The sequence below is a fragment of the Nomia melanderi genome, chromosome 11 (genome assembly GCF_051020985.1).
Source record: "Nomia melanderi isolate GNS246 chromosome 11, iyNomMela1, whole genome shotgun sequence".
In the NCBI taxonomy this organism is placed as follows: Eukaryota; Metazoa; Arthropoda; class Insecta; order Hymenoptera; family Halictidae; genus Nomia; species Nomia melanderi.
In genome coordinates this window covers 8,349,032-8,365,763 of record NC_135009.1, presented here as the reverse complement: position 1 = coordinate 8,365,763, position 16,732 = coordinate 8,349,032, and the positions used below count along the sequence as shown (strand labels likewise).

The window sequence follows — 16,732 nt, the reverse complement described above, 5'->3', positions numbered from 1 at the left end:
CATTCGCTCGATGCGATTCAGTATCGACCGGAAGTGCAGCCGCAGTACGACGCGAGCTCGATAAACGTGAAAAGGACCTTGATGTTTGACCGCGATCTGAGTGGCGATGGTAGTATTAGGACACGCTGATTGGCTCGTAGAGCGGCGCTGTCATTTTTCGTGTCTATTCAGATCTTCCAAACCGTAAAGCTTCCTTTTCTATTTCATCTTTCCCTTTCGAGTTGTCAGAATGAAAAATTCCAAAATATTAGTTATTACAATGACACTCTCACAGAATATTTATAAAATTCAAAACAAATAAGTAATCATTAGTGAACAATAAATTTCAACATCTAAGTATAAAACACATTTCATGAAACACTTAATTTTCTGAATTATCTAAATCCACGGACATTTATTGTACGGTTTACACTGTTCCCAGAAAAATTGATGTTCGCTTAGATCTTGGAAATTAGGGATTTAAAAATAGACTATTGGGGCAGATATTCGTGTGATCACATCGTTCAAGACCGATGTAAGATGTTCGCCAAGTAATATTCATAAAATTTAATATGCATCAAATTGATGCGTTCCGTAAGGCTAGTGTCAGTTAACTTTCTTTCGTTACCATGATGGAAGATCAAGTTCTCCATTGTTCTCCAGAGAGAAAGAGAATTATACAACTCGATTGAAAGAATAGTATGACGGATTCACGTTTCCACGATCCATCGAAATGGAGGACGCAAGCACAAAACCTCTTCCCTTTTCCGGCGACCGGGTCGAGACGAGCGAACCACTCTCGTCATCGTGCACGGCCGTCTCTGATAGAATTATCACGTTCGTTACGTAAAGCAATTCTTCTTATTGTGTTGTCTTCATCCGACGAATTATCGTTGATGTGACCTCTTAACGCGTAAGGGCAGACACCGGCGTTACATCGACCGGCGAAATTTCGTCGGCCGGTACCGCTTACGTGTCTTTCTTTTCTTCACGGGGCGGATCATCCTCTCAATGAGCGTAAACGAATCGTCTGGCACGTGTTCGGCGTGTATAAGTAGCCCCGAGAGACTCGGCTTTTCTAAACTTTGGGCGGAAGCGTGAATCTTCCTACCGGCCTCGAATCATTGTAATTTCTCACTCTCGAGTGTAGTACGGAATTGTTAAGGGTTGTTGGAAATATTTAACGGGATAGTTACAGATTTTGTAAAATTAACGAAACTTTCGAAAGATTGTTTGGTTGACAGACGCGATGTTTTGGGAATGTTTTGTAATCGAATATTTAATAGTTTAGAGATATTCAGAGACTCCGAATAGGTTAGTAATTTTTTGTTTAACGTTTGACACAAGTATCTTAGGTGAAAGGTGAAAATCCTTTTATAAGGATATGGTAAGAGTTTATAAGAATAAGATTATTCCGTGAATACAGTGTGCGGGACAGACTTCCCAAAGCCGATCTCAGATACACAAAAGAAAAAATAAAAATTCTTCGAACATAGCAAAAAGTTGCACTGCTTCGAAACGCGAACATTTTTTCGTTAACACTAAACATACTGCAACCGGTAGAACGATTGGTCTCAAAATTTGATTGAAAATCCTAGATTTTATTTCGTCCATTTAACTTTGTATCAATTCCAGTATTATCCTATTAATCAGTTTCTCAATTTTTGTCTTCTAACTTATCTCCTATTACGTTGTAATCAGTTATTCGGCTCGTTAGTTTAGAAATAGATCTGCACAAAGTGTCGGTACGTTTAGTGTCAAACATGTACGGAAAACGTCAAAATTGTTGTATCAACCCAACAAACAAATAAATGAATGCATTAACCCCTTGCCCTATGATTTCTTTGTAAACTGTGATCGATCTAACTACCTTGTTCTTAATAAGTTATTGAAAATGGGAGAAAATTTCAGTCTTTCTCTATGTCAACGTGTCCTCTAAGGTATAATCATTGATAATGGAGGAATAATATATAATTTGCATTCAAACAAATAAAATAATACTTATGTTTGTTCAATGCCACTTGAAATCTTCACCACGAGTCTGACACGATGTTGTAGGACAAGGGGTTAAAAACTAAATAAAAGACCAGGGCATCGATCATTCGCGCCCGATTGCCGTGGATTTCCATAATGTTCGAGCCGATCGTGAGTCACCGTGGGCCGGAGCGTGTGCACGCGCGTATGACACGCGTGTCCGGGCGTTATGTAAACCGGTGGACGTATGGAAGACGAACGGGGACGCCGGTGTCTCGGCCCAGAATGATTTTCCCTCGCGGATCGGTTCGGATCGATCGCCCGCTCGCTCGCTCGTGGGCAGAGAGCGACGACGCGGCGCGACGCATCTCGACGCTCCGGGACCGGTTCTCTCTTCAGGGCGAAGGTCGTCGGCTGATGCGAGGTCGTCGATACCAGACGTGCTCCTCTCGGGCTGTTTGCTTGATTTTTATTGGCCTATGCTGCGCCTGAAGATGGATCGGCCCCATGGAACACAGGAAGGGGACGGTTCCAGCTAGATAATGGGATGCAGATGTATGCAGGGCCCTCTTTCCTCCTGGACCCATGTTTTCGGTGCTCCTCGTCGTTATTCGGCTGTTCACTTGTTCGTGATCGTGGCCGAGATTGTTCACCTCTTGATGGATGTAAACTTCGAGTCCGTTTTGCTCGTTTGTTACGGGTGTCAAGATGAAATTGGTGTCCTGTTTTGAGATTCTTGTTAGCGAACGTATAAGTAGAGAATAGTTTTATTTGAAAAATCTGTGACAATCTTATGTTGAAGGGGTTTTAACACTAGAACTACCAGGTAGTTCAAAATTACCGATTCTTAATTTCTCTCTTTGCAATTATTGAGAAGGTACAGATGCTTTTCTGAGAAATCATTGAAGCTGACTTGGTAAAACCTACACTGAAATATAAGCCAATTGAAATCTTAATAAATTCACGCTTATAGCTTTTATAAAGAAATGTTAAAAAGACGGTTTAAGTGCTCGGTAGTTCTAGTGTTAATATTGAAATGTTAGCAGTATTAGGACTTGTTATTTAAGTTTCGATAATTACAGTCGTGGTCAATGTGAGATACGGAACTAGGGAAATTCAATCAAACATGATCGAGAGTACATTAGGAAGATGATTATAGTAGGATCTCGATCAATCGAATTTTCATCGATCTCAATTGTTCGGGGTATTGTTTAAATGTATAATGTTATCTATTAATGTCTTCGCTAAATTTTAGCTAATGGAACTTGAAAACAGGAAGCTCTTCTAGTTTGAATCCCTTGCATTTAATTACACTTGATAAGTTCTATCAAAATACGTTTACATTGAACTAAGACAGAGAAATTTAAATTAGATGTGGCAATTTAAGAAATTGCTTAAAAGTTATTGGAATTTTTAGTACGAGTGACACATGATTTATTGAATATTTAGTGTCTGCGTTTCGGCATGGGATGGGCGTTACCAAAGTCTTCCATGTATTTACATATGACTAGTGAGTATCTACGCGTGTGCAAAATTTTAGTCAAATCAAGGTGTGTCAGACTTCAAGGTTCCCTTTGCAAAAGAAACGTCTACTACACCACGCTTTTGTGCACAAGTTTCCTCAACAGAAAGCATTCAATGTAAATGTTGAACGGTTTTAATGTCATGGTTAAAGAGACCGATATATTTTAGCAATAGTACAAGAGATAAACAGAAACAAACGTACTTGGATTACATTAAAATCGAGCCAGAGACACCGTGTTCTGAAAATCTGTCCTCGTTCGTATCGCCGGCCACCGAATTTACCGAGGACGCCGCATAATCGTAACGACAACGGTGATTTATCACGACGCGGACACCGTTCCAGCCGAGATCCACCTAAAGAGATTTTTATCCGCAGCCACCGAACCGTTCCGTCGCGTCTTGTTGTCGAAATCCTTGTGTTTCGTAAGAATAATCGTGCACAGGACTCTTAATTGGCTTTGCGAAATTTCGTGAACTGCACCGATTGGCCGTCGCATACCGTGCAATGTAATTATAATTAGATTCTGAATAGATTTCTACGATGTTGACTAACATATTATTGACCAAATATTATCACGAGATCGAAATCGAATAACGCTGATTATCACCCAATAAATCATTATCTAACAGATTATCCTTAATTAGCAATTAATATTAAATAACATACATATTTATTAATCTCTTGTCATATGATTTTCTTTGCTAAGCTCTACTAATTAATTGTATCACCAATAATTTACAAGTAGCGCGAAGAAATGTTTATTGTGAGTACACGTTAACCTCGAATGTGAACTATCGAAAACAGCAAAATAGTCTTTCTCTTCGATCCATGCTCAATGAACAACACTGAGGTTTGTTCGAAAATTTAGTTAACATCTAACTTCAGTACCGATGAAAGATTAGTGAACACCTGATCTCATCATCGAATCCCTCAGTATTTTATAAGTCCACATGTATCATATCAACAATCGATCAAGTCCCCACTCAAATTGCCTCCACGGATCCCTGAGCATCCTGAACGCATTAATTTTACTCGGACATCTGAAGTTATCACGCAGTGGTGTTGATTCGATAGAAGTTTATTAGGAAGCGACCACATGGTACGTAGACCATTAATCACACCGCGAGGAACACGGTAATGGCAACAATCGCTATCAGCGGCCTAGGAATTCGATTATCCCCCAAGAATAGCGGAGGCTCGGGAAAAACGGATAATGGGGTTCAATGTTGTACAACAGTCTTCTCGCCGACGGCGGTGTCTTCTATCCGCGGCTCTTCCTGGATCCCCGTGGCAGTTGCCGGGGAAACGACTGCTTTACAACCGGCGATTCCCGACCGTTACGTACCGTTAGGAGGCCGATCGTCTATATTGCTCCTGGCGAAAAAGAAGGATTTCGCGTGCATCGCGGAGCACCTGAAACGGTCCGGTAATTGTAGAGATCCGCGGCTCTTTAAAATAGACACGATTCCGCCCGGTGGAAAACCGTCGATTTTTTATTTTCCTCGGGTCGAGGACTCTTCCCGGTAACACGGCTTGGTTGCTACCTGATCGGGAATCCTGATTTAGCTGTTAGCCTCGCGATTCGCTTCTTTTGACAGTTTTCTGTCAGTTTATTCTGACAGTCTCTTCTATTTTCCTTGAATTAAGTTTCAAAAGATCGGCTGTCTTTGTTAACGGATGTAAGAAAAGAACAGAAAAAGTGTCTGGTTCTGAAGTATTTATTAAAATTCTAAGGATACTTTGTTGATCTTTCGTTTATTTCGTAACTTTTTGTCGAAGCGCGTTTGTGATTTCAGTAAATGGTAAAAGAAAGGCTGAAATAGGCCAGTTCGACGCGTCTAGGTTTATTTCAGGGTCTAGTGTTAAATGTACTAATTGAAAGCCCAATTATTGAGTTTGATTTGGTTGAAAATGACGCACGAACTTGGCAGAGAATAACAGGATCGAGTTCAGAAGTTCTTCAGCCTGTTTTCTTTCTATTAAACCTTAGCTTCTTTCCAAGGGTATGCGAATCAAGTTTCTAGGCTAGAAGGATCGCGAAGTAGATCGTGCTAGTTGTAAATAATTTCGTGCTCCGTAAAGGACGGGTGATTTCATCCATCAGTTTCCTTATTTCGTGCCATTAAAAACGAGAATCATGCTCTTCCCGCAAAAACGGCTATTGTTATTCAGATCAGCTCGCACATGCACAGCTCTTTAATATTACGATCCTAGGTGATATTTCTCTTCAGCGATATCCTTCCTCTGAACTGGAAGAAGGACAAAACCAATCTCGCGGCCACAGGAATACCTGATCCTGATTAAGGAGAATACGATTAACCTCGTTTCTTATTACTTTCCCGGGCATTCATTCGAACACGAAGAAACTGAAACGTTCCGCGACTAAACAATTTTCCTCTTAATCGATCGAAACTCTCGACGGAAGGTTCAAGTTCACGCATTATTTTCATTGTTCGAAGTCAGTCGCACGGGAATCTAAAATTGCACAAATATTTCCAAGGAAAAGGAGAAATCTGCCGGATAATGAATCTACTTATTAATGCAATCTACTTTACAGATATAAAACTACGCGTATTATAAGAAATTCAGACAATTTTCTTGCCCTGTCTATAAACAATTTTATCGACACGATTCTTCAATACAGTATTAGAAACCATTACTCGCTTCACGGTGCTCGTATATGTAATATATTTTCAATGAAGCTTCTTATGTATTTCGATGAATTATTTATGTTCGCTGGCTAGTGATTCATCATTTTTCCTGGCGAAACGAATATAGATGGACGTCAGAAAAATCCGCAGAAAATGTTCTAATTCTATCTATCAATTTTATTATAAAATACATGTATTCTTCAATACAAAGTATCCGTAACCTTTACTCGTTTCATGGTGCCATTGTATTTAATATATTTGAAGATATAATTGATATAATGAAGCTTCCTATTTATTTCCGCGAATTATTTACGCCTGCCAGTTAGTGATTCATTATTTTTCCTACCCAGTCAAATATAGACGTCCTCCGAGCAGCGATTCTGGTTATCAATAATACATGGAACATTTTAATTCTTTTCTTGCGGAGCTCTGTCGCGTGATGGGCTAACGTCCCGTTCTACTCCCTCCTCCCACTGGAATTCCGGTCGCGTCCCGAGATTTGAAATTCACCGTTCGTGCGCCGAAATCGCGAATTATCGCGTTCGAACGAGCGTCGTCCTTTGCCTGGACGTCCGTGCCACCAGCTTCCTGATGATAATAAGGAACGTGAGTCACAGCTCGCGGACAGCCTTTAAAAATCGGGCGTGCGCATTCTATTTTTCCTGCTTTTTTTCTTATCGTTACGCAACCTCGTGATGAGCCGAGAGCTCCGGTTCTCCGACGTTGCATCGTAGCTGCGTTTGTCTTTCCGTTATCGGGACCGGGATCGAGATTTTTTGCGCTCCCGCTCATTCATTTTTCAAACTTCGTTTATGAATGCGCCGAGAGATCGTTTCTATAGATCTTTTAATTCACAATTGGACTCAACAATGAAATACAGTATTGAAAGAATATCGAGAGAATACGCAAAGTAAAGAAAAATATAAAGTACTAGCATTTATCAAAGAAAATTTTGATACTTTAACACTGCTAATAATTACTATGTATTGGATGTGAAGTTCAATTAGCGAATAGAAAAAGGTGATGTGAAGAATAAATTGATATAGTTATTTTTCCTTTGATTCATCTCTTTTCACTGTTGATTTTATTTCGATCGTTGTTTCCGTGGATATACGGTTTGTATCAACAGTCAGATGTTTAAAAAATTTACTTGTAATTTTGCTTCTGAATTCGAAAGCATACATCGGTACCACATTTTCGTGCCAGAGATTGGAATTCCGTTATTATTTTTGGCGTCGGGGTCACGAATCCGAAGCGATACGACACGCAGACACTTTTATCGCGGAGGATATCCATCCTCGATTACTCTTTCAGTATAGTCGCGATTTTTCACAGTCGAGTACGTGCGCCAAGGACGTTGTCAGAGGCGCACTTAAATCTGGAGACATCGTTAGGCGGTCGGCAGCAGGAAAAAAAGTCGCGTCGCAGTTACTCGCAAATTCTTGGAAAATTATAGGTTCGTTAGTTTATGGAGGCCCGTAAAACTTCTGTCGAGCAAATAGCACCTGATTTATGCCCGTTGGATTTTATTTTTCGACTGGCGAACGACGAACTCTCGCCGATCCTCGATTTAAGGATCAGGATCCAGCGATCGGATCGACGGAGACCTTGCCGAACAATTTTCATTCGGAAATTAATCCGGGTATACGTAAGTTTCGACGATTTTTTCCGTCTCCCGCATAAAGCGCAGCACACGTCCTTCCTTTCTTAACAGTCATCGGTCGTGATAGATAATTACTTTAAAAAAGTGCACTGTTTCTGGAAAAATACGGCCATTTTCATCGTAACGAACGACTCATTTTCTCTCGCGTCGATTCCATTGTCAGTTCAATTTTTCTTCGAGAACCATCCACAACGAAACATCGAAGAATATATCTGCAATTTCTAATTCCGCTTTAGTTCATATATTTACGACTAAGTTTTTGAAAAATTCAAGTAAGAACTATATGGGAATTCATACTTTTCATCTTTTCAGGCAAATTCGATATAAACTTTCTTTTGGGGCAATAATAATTTTCGTAAATGAAAGCCTGCAATCTTACTGTTTTTAAAGAATATTTGTAAATTAATGAATAATTTAGACGAGTAACTCTACAGTATTTCATTTTACATCAGCACAGCTATTCAAGGAACATTCAAGAGTCGTATATGTGAGAGTCCTTTGATCTTTCGCAGAACTAAACGAGATGCTTTTTATTCAGTAGCTCGCGTCTCTAACAAAATTTGTCCGGCATCGCAGGCATGTGCAGACATTCATTGCCTCTGTTGCGAGATCTAGAGTTAACAATCTGTTTCTTGCCTGTGTTTCGTCTTCACGCGTCGTTAACTCTCATTACAATTTCGTCGATACAAGCTGATTATATGGTTTCGTCGTCCTAAAGAACACACGAGACCGATTAGTCGATTCACCGATTAATTGTTACGATGCGGTGTAATCGCGCGACGCTCGTTAACGCGAGTATCATTGATCCTGAATGTCATTCACGTATGCAACGTCGCGTAAAATGCAACGGACGAGCGTTCCAGCACCTCGTTTAGGGGTGATATTTATTTAAAATATCTTGCAGACTAATCAGTCCTCGACAATGAAAGTATTCACTTATAATTGAAAGAGAATTTCACGATAAAGCGAAATGGTGTAATTAATAAATGCACTTGTTTCATTGTACTTGCAAGAAACTTAATGTCCTACTAATGTAGTATTCCCTCGATCTATTTATTTTTCCCTTTAAAGCTTCGTTCCAATTGCTTCGATGAAAGAATCTTATATTAATTAAACACCATCCTGTGTATAAGGTGTTTCATAAGTTTCCATGACAAGTAGAAATTATAAAATTTCATTGAGCTTTCATATCAATCTTATCTTATATTTATTGTGAAATGAAACTGCATTATTGGTAAACGGTAACAAATTTCATTTGACATTTATAATCACGCATTATGATACTGCTGTCTATTCCATGAAAATTAGCCGCAATGTATGGATAGAATAATCGTTCATCAAAAATCGAGTATAATATTGAAAAACAATATTCATTGATCACAAAGCCTACGATTCATGATACACATAGCGCAGACCGAGGCGAATTAAATGAAAATAAGAATCCACTTTACATTTATTGAACCACAAGTTATGTGTTTCATTTATTGTTTCTTATTTGCAAAAGAGAAGTTCAAAAATTCTTTACTAATTTTTATTAGTACTGTTTCAATGTCTTTACACTTTGATTCGCCTCGATTTATACACATTATAGCATATATTTCTAGCATACATAATAATATTAAAGTCCATCGAACGGACATTTGCGTTATTTCCATATATTTTCCATAACCCGCTTCGTCCATCTTCGTATTGTTCACTTCGTGAATCAACACGAACGAAATAAACTACAGTCAAACGGAAACTAAAATCATCCTTGTTCTAAAACAAAAACATTCGGAGGAACTTAACCCTTTGCACTCGATTTATCTTCAATGTTATTTGCTGTAAACTTGCATTTATTAGTAATTTACCGCGTTAAAATTCAACGTTTCATATTTATCTTATTTATTATTACTATAACAAGATTCAATTTTTGTAATCTTCTAAAGTACTTCTTAAAGTGCCACATACAAAGTATAACAAATTTGTATTTTCATCTCCAGCGTGACATACGAGCGCAAAGGGTTAAGAAACAAAGATGGCCCGTATAATATGCAAGTACCGAAAATCATTCGTCGCGTTCAACGTTCGCCAATCCAAGGGGTAAATCTCCTCGGGACAATCTCGCGAGGAGTCATCGTTGCCGCGGCGAACGAAAGAATAGTCGCCGGCGTGTGGCGTTAAACGAAAGAACAATTACACCGGCGCGGGAGAGGCCGGGAAGAGACAGACCTTGGGCTCCTTGCGGGATAATCATAACGTTACACGATCCGCGCTATAATATCGTGTAATGCCTGGCGACACGGCTGCCGTGCATTGCACGGGCAGAGCCCGCGACGCCATTTACGCGGTCGCCGCTAAAACCGGGAGTCGCGCGCCCGATTTCTATTTCCCACGTGCCCTTCCCCCCTTTTCCTCCCCTGATAGGAAATTGGAGCGATACGGACAGCTCACGAGCAAATTGCCAACCCGACGGAGAGAAAGATCGAGGCGAGGAGCTAGTGGAGAAGGAAAGCCAGCCACCGGCCGTCAGGATGCGTCACGAAATCTGTCATTTACTGCGCATTCGTCACCGTAGTTTCGTAATTACGCTTCGCGCTCAACCGAACGCGAAGCTGGGGAAAGACATGGGTGGCCCGATTGCTTAATATATTTTTACTAATTTTCTGAATTTTTCTAATCCAGATTTAAAAAATTTTCAGTTGCGATGAATTTCATTTTCGAATTTAGTTTACGTTATTAAGCTTCATGTTTTAAGCTTCTGCGAAGGGTTGGTTTAGGAGTGGAATGTTTTATTTGAGATTTGGATTGTTAAATGATGTAACGTGATTAATAGTATTACCGGATTACCGGATTGTATCATCGTAGTATTATAGTATCAGGTCGTTACTTTAGCGTTACACAATATTGCAATTTGCGGACTCAGTTTTCAATGTCCACTGTTCTCCGGTTATTTGAAGATCAACTGTATATTTATTAAGAGGAAGATAAAAACGATTGTTCAAGTTTTATAATATAATTTCAATTATTGTCCTAACGAAAAATATCGTTGCCACGTCGGATATTCGTCAGCAGAACGAACACGCCTCTACCAGGTAGCAGCCGTCAAATTGTCAATTTACTATCTCCGTTAGATATATTTACGAGGTAAAGCTATCGGTACACTGGGAACAGAATCGTGACAGCGAACGGGATAGATGAAATTATTACCCCAGAAGCTGGCGCGTCGGTTTCCTATTAATTTCCCAGTGTTCTATTTTCGCGAGTGTATTCGGCGTTGCAATTTGCCTCCGCGAGCGTTTAGAACCGTACTCGCGCGTGCTGTTTTATTTAATCGCGTGACGAACGCCTGGGAGTGAATAAAAAGTCCCGAGTGTCATAAAGATTCCTCTCGTAAAAGGCATTCTATCCTTTCGTCATGGCGCGCTCTGTCTCTTTATACTGCGAATCCGAAGAACCCTTTCGGGTGGGGAGAAGCAGAAGTGGAGAAGGGAGGAAGGGAGGGAGATATAAATCGCGGACCGCCGTTCTCTTTGTTCATATTTCATTTTAAGTTACTATTAAGAAAAAGCGGCGAGAAAAACGAAGACGCGTCCGCCAGCGTCGACCGCCGCCTCGCGTTTATCCCTGCGATTAAAGCGCACTCTCTTCTTCGGTTTCGCCATTTCAATTTACAATTCCAGCCGCGTCGCTCCTGTCCCCTTATTAAACACGGCGAGTCGCCTTAATGTGAAAGAAACGCAAACCGTAGCTGCCATCGAAATCCTAAATCCGAAGAATAATTCCGATCCCTTGCTTCGGAGTCGAAGGCGCGATTCTCTGTGCAAAATTAGTAGACATTGCTTCCCATTCTCAGCGTACCAAGCGACAACTAACGATCCTCCAGTTGCCTATTCGCAACCGAGATTCAATATTTCAAGCTTTCCATTATGATTTCGCGAGAACGTAACAAATCATCAAAGGCAGCTTCTTTTTCTGTTTCCGTTCGACCGAACCCAAGCCGAAAAAACCCTCGAGGAAACGCGTAAATCATCGTCGGCCGCCCACGCAAGGATTAAAATCCGAAAGAAAAAAAGCGATGTTCGACTTAGGCGTGCATCAAAAATATAGTCGAGCGTTCGAGGCGATTAGAGTATTCGCATGATCTACGAATCCCTGGTACGCGGACAAGGTGCCTCCTCGGTGGAGAAGGTAAAAGGGACAGGGAAGGAGGGAGCTACGGGGTAAACACAGAGTGGCAGGTAAATAAAAGAGGACGGGAGAAGGGTGAGGAGGAAGAGGACGAAGTCAGCCGAGGGTGGGCTTCGAAAGTGGAGGGGCGCGGAAGGGTGTCGTGGCCGAGCCGAAGATGCATCGGCTAAGGCTAAGTTAGGATGAGGATAGCGACGATTATCTTAACGATCCCCTGCGGCAGAACCTGAATGGCAACTCCGCTCCGTCTCCTCACCCCGCCGGCGAGTTGTATCGGACTCGTACCACCATTGCTTTCCTGTTGCCGATGATGTTGCTGCCGGTGCGGCTGTTTCTGGCTCCCGCCGGCCGCTCGTTGCTGGTACCCAAAGAAATATGGCAGGGAGCCCGCGAAGGAGAGACACGCGGAGGGACGCTGAAAATAGCTCGGCGTTGCCTTTAATGACGCGACTGCCTGGAGGAATCCGTTGGAAAGCTTCTTCTTTCCTCATGATAAGGGGATCTCGGGGAACTCTGATAATGAAATCGGAATGCCTTCGGTGAGCAACAGGTGCGGAAGATAATGGAACAATGGTAGGAGCAGTTTAGTGTATAGGATCATTCCGGAGACTCTGGCGGGGATAGCCTCCGCTTATCGAATCTGAACATCGTTCAGTAACTCGGAAGCTAGTCGAACCTCCTTGCTTCCCCTCCCCCTAGGCGAAGTCAAGAGTAACCTTCGATTCGTTCACTGACTCCGAGACACGTTCGACCTGCACCGTCAGTCACCGTGATTCTCTCCCTCTTCGACGGAATCGCCGTGCTTATGCAACCTGTCACGTCGTACGGTCCTTTTGTCTCTGATTCTTTTTTAGTCTGTGGCAACACGTGACACTTGTTAAAAAATTTGGATCATTTCAATGTCGAAAACTCTCTTCTACTTCTCTCTTTCTAACATATTTCACGAAATCAATTCTCCACTTCAAACGTCTGGAGATGCTTCTACCCCATATAAACCCAAAGATAATCAGCTACAAATACTCATTTATCAGCTTTATCTCGAATATTTCTCGACGTATTCCGCATACATCTACCAACCTGCTTCAACAAAACAGCACGACTTTCCCCTTTTCACAGTCCCGCAAGATTTGCCCATCCATCCCTCAACTCATCTCCTCACAATCAACCAATCGAACTTGCTCCTAATTTCTTATTTCCAAAAATTCTCAACAGTTCTCACTTTCGAATAACAATACCTCCTGAGAGCAGCCAAACGACTCGTAATTCAACGCACCAGCAAGGCTGCGCCGCACCGTTCTACAAATCCATTAATCCCGGGAGCAGGGCCCACCCGTCCCATAGGCGTAGAACCAGCGCGGCGACAAGTTCCGAGGCATTCATAGCTCGCGCGCGTCGTCTATTCACGAAAGAAAGTCACCGGCCCGCAAGGACGAGAAGTTGAAGCACGACGGGTGGGGCAGAGGGAGGGAGTAGTAGTAGCAGAAGGAGGAGGAGGTAGAGGTGGCGACCGGTCGACGGGCCGCGGCGAGCCGGTCTACGCTGGTGTGTAATGCGTTACACAGGTATTACAGGTATTATCCGTATTACACGTATTACGAGTATTATACGGACGTACGTGCGACCTCGAGAGAGCAGAGGCCCTCGCTGAACGGCTTCTTCTTCTTCTTTCTCTGTGTCCCTGTCTTCCCTTGCCCCTCGCCACGCCTCTCTATCTCATCCCTCGCGTCCCTATCTCGTTCTCTTTTCCCCGCGTTCTCCTACCTTCGATCTGGGCCCCCTACCCTTCACCTATTCGCCTCGTTCTTATCTTTTTACCCTGCGGGCCCCTCTAGCGGGCGGTTTAACGTCCGCGACTTTTTCTTTCCACTCCTTCTCTACCTCTCTTTCTCTGTTTATTTCTCCGCAGCTCCGTCGTGGTCTTCTTCGTTGGCTTCTTCGTCTTCGCCGTTGTCCCCTTCCTTCGTCTTATCCTGGGCTAGCCTCTACCGCGGCCCCCAATCCCCTCTGCAGCTCCGCTGAACGTTTCGCTGCTGCCAAGCGTGCCCGGCCAGCAGGACTCTCGCGAGAACCTTTATCTCTCTCCGTCTCTCTATCTTCGGTCTTATCCATTTTGCCCGCAGCCAGATTCAGGGTTTTAGCCTCGATTTACAACTGGGATTCTTCTCTTTTGGACTTGGGGATGCGAGCTGCTCCTACTGGTGCAGGACGGTTTGGGAATGGTGAAGGAGGTCTTTGGACTTTTTTTTTGGCCGGTTGGGGGACAAGAGAAGAGCTTGGAGGATTCCTTGCGGGGGACGTAGCGATTTCGGTTACTTTTTAGGCTTTTCTGGAGGTTGTGTTACTTGTTAGATGAGAATTATGAGTATACTCGATGTATGAAAGAATGGAAAGTTTTTGTGTAATGATGAGCATTGTTGATTTAAAAATTAAAGAAGTATTATTTCTTTATAATTGAATTGATGAGTATAATCGCCGCGTCGTTCTAGCGGCACAATGTGGATGCACACGTTTAAAACAGTATTGCTGTAAAGAGGGTAAAGTTTGGGTTACTTGTGTTCGAGTTGTGAGTGTTAGATGTTTGACGGATCGAACGGTTTTCGATTAAGTGCAAACATTTCACTGCTAATTGAATGTTTCTTGTTGATCAATATCTGATTGCGAAGCTCTGTCGTCTTTTTTTACCAAAGGAGCTATTACTTCATGTAATTCATTAATTTCTGTATCCACGTTAGAAAATGTCTTATGCGACTGAGTATACAAGTGTTTCATTCATATAACTGTAGAAGTTGTAAGTGGATTCAGTCTTTCATAGCCAGACCGTTAACGCCTGAGAATGCCGAATATTTTAGACAGTTTGAATCACGTTGGTTAACACTGATATCATCTCGTGAATGAAGTTAATTATCAATTTTCAACGGACACAGAGCTTCAAAGAGGAAAAAGAAGACACGGCTTGAGTTCGTAGAATTTCTTGTTTACGTATTATCAAAATTATTGATCTGAATGGTAAGAACGTAATTAATTTTCCGCGCAGGCAATAATTATAGGTTTGCTCGATCCGCGACGCATAATCGCGTGTTTATTTCTCTACTCGCCGTCGATGCACAGTCCTGGAACTCGTCGCTTTATGGAAAACATGAATAACTTTGTAATGGAAACGGTTGTTCTTCACAGAATTCACGTGATTCAACGGTGTAATAAATTAAACGACTCTGCGATTATCGGGCGAGAATTCTGCGTTTTAGGATAGCTTTATATCTCCATTAACCTTTGCGATTTACACCCGCGCTGGCTCTGTACGCGCGCGTCCCGATGCGACGCGGCGATCAATCTTCTTCAATTTTATTGTTATTCATTACGTTACCGGACGACGATATCACGCTATCATATTTTATTGCTTCGAGTTACTATATTTACCGATGCTGTCAGAGGCACACGTATCTCATTCTGAAGAAAATGAACGCGAAGTAATAAGGATCCTTGTTATTCAAGAGGATACCTAATGCTCAACGTTTGGAAATATACTTCGCTGACAAGTCTGCGGCTATAAATTATCTCCAGTAAATAAACAGTTTCGATTGTAAGAAGAAAACCTTTCTATCTCTTCGTAAATTCATTTTTTATTATCGACAAGTGGGACGAATAAAAATAGAAGACATCGCTCACTGTTGAAATTAATATCTCTTCGGTTTGATTCAATTTTCAAATGAACATCGATTTTCACTTTGTCCTGCAATGTTTGTGATTTCTAATGAAATTAATTTCCTTGTTTGTCCTGTTTGAGAGTAATCCCACGCAGAAGTAAAATGTAGTGTAAATTCTATCGAAAGTTCTGCACCTTCTCGCGCAACAACTTTACAGTTTGTCATTCTTCTATCATAGAGCATCGTGGATCGAACCGTGTGTCTTGGATCGGAGAAAACGACCTCGGTATAATGTCCGACCTTTACGAACCGGTCCCCATCGGTGCATTTGCATCTCGGTACAGGTGCACATACGGTGCACGCTAATCCTGTGGTAGTAGAGTCACGCTAGAAACCCTCTTGGCGGTCGTAGAAACTGTTTCTACGTAAGTTCATAATGTTTGTGGCAAATGATAGACAATGGGATTGATCCTGTACCTATTCAAAATAATGCAGAGAATGAAAGAAACATATTTTTAAAAAGCAATTATCATTAAACATTACTATCATAGATGCTTTGTTTTTTCTCTATATTTTCTAAATTGTGAAAGTGTGATCGTTGAAATATTTTTAAATGATTTTCCTGATCTATTTCGAAGACAAAAATGGCAGACTATTTCTAAAGAATTCATATCACCGTTGAAAAGCATTCAATTACTTTTGCTATAGTCACAGTCGAGGAAGAATTCAATGATTCATGTATCACTGTTGTTCTGTGATTGTTTACAATTTTCTTTGGTTATGTGTAGTTATTTATTTCACGACTGTGCTCTTTCAAATTTGTTATGCTTAATAATTAATTACTATAAGGATTAAAAGCTCACAAGAGAAATACAGTATCTAAATTCATCTTGAATGGAAAAGATAATACTTATATTTGTTATTCTGTTTCGAAACATAATCACTATCGATATCACGTAGCATAATATATGACAGCATATTATGATATTATAAAGCAAGGGGTTAACTTGATCCACGTGAAAACTGTAGCTCCTTGTTGAAGGTAAGGGAAAATGTAATTGTTTGTCGGACAAACGATATGGAAACTGTCAGTTGAAAGACACAAAGTCGTGCACGGGTGCCGTGG

General features: G+C 41.5%; 1 protein-coding gene across 8 annotated transcripts in view; it reads left to right on the top strand.

The window, feature by feature from the left end:
• S6KL (ribosomal protein S6 kinase like) overlaps nucleotides 1–16,732 on the top strand; it is a 66,457-nt gene that overhangs the window by 13,225 nt on the left and 36,500 nt on the right. The gene's annotated exons all lie outside the window — the stretch shown is intronic.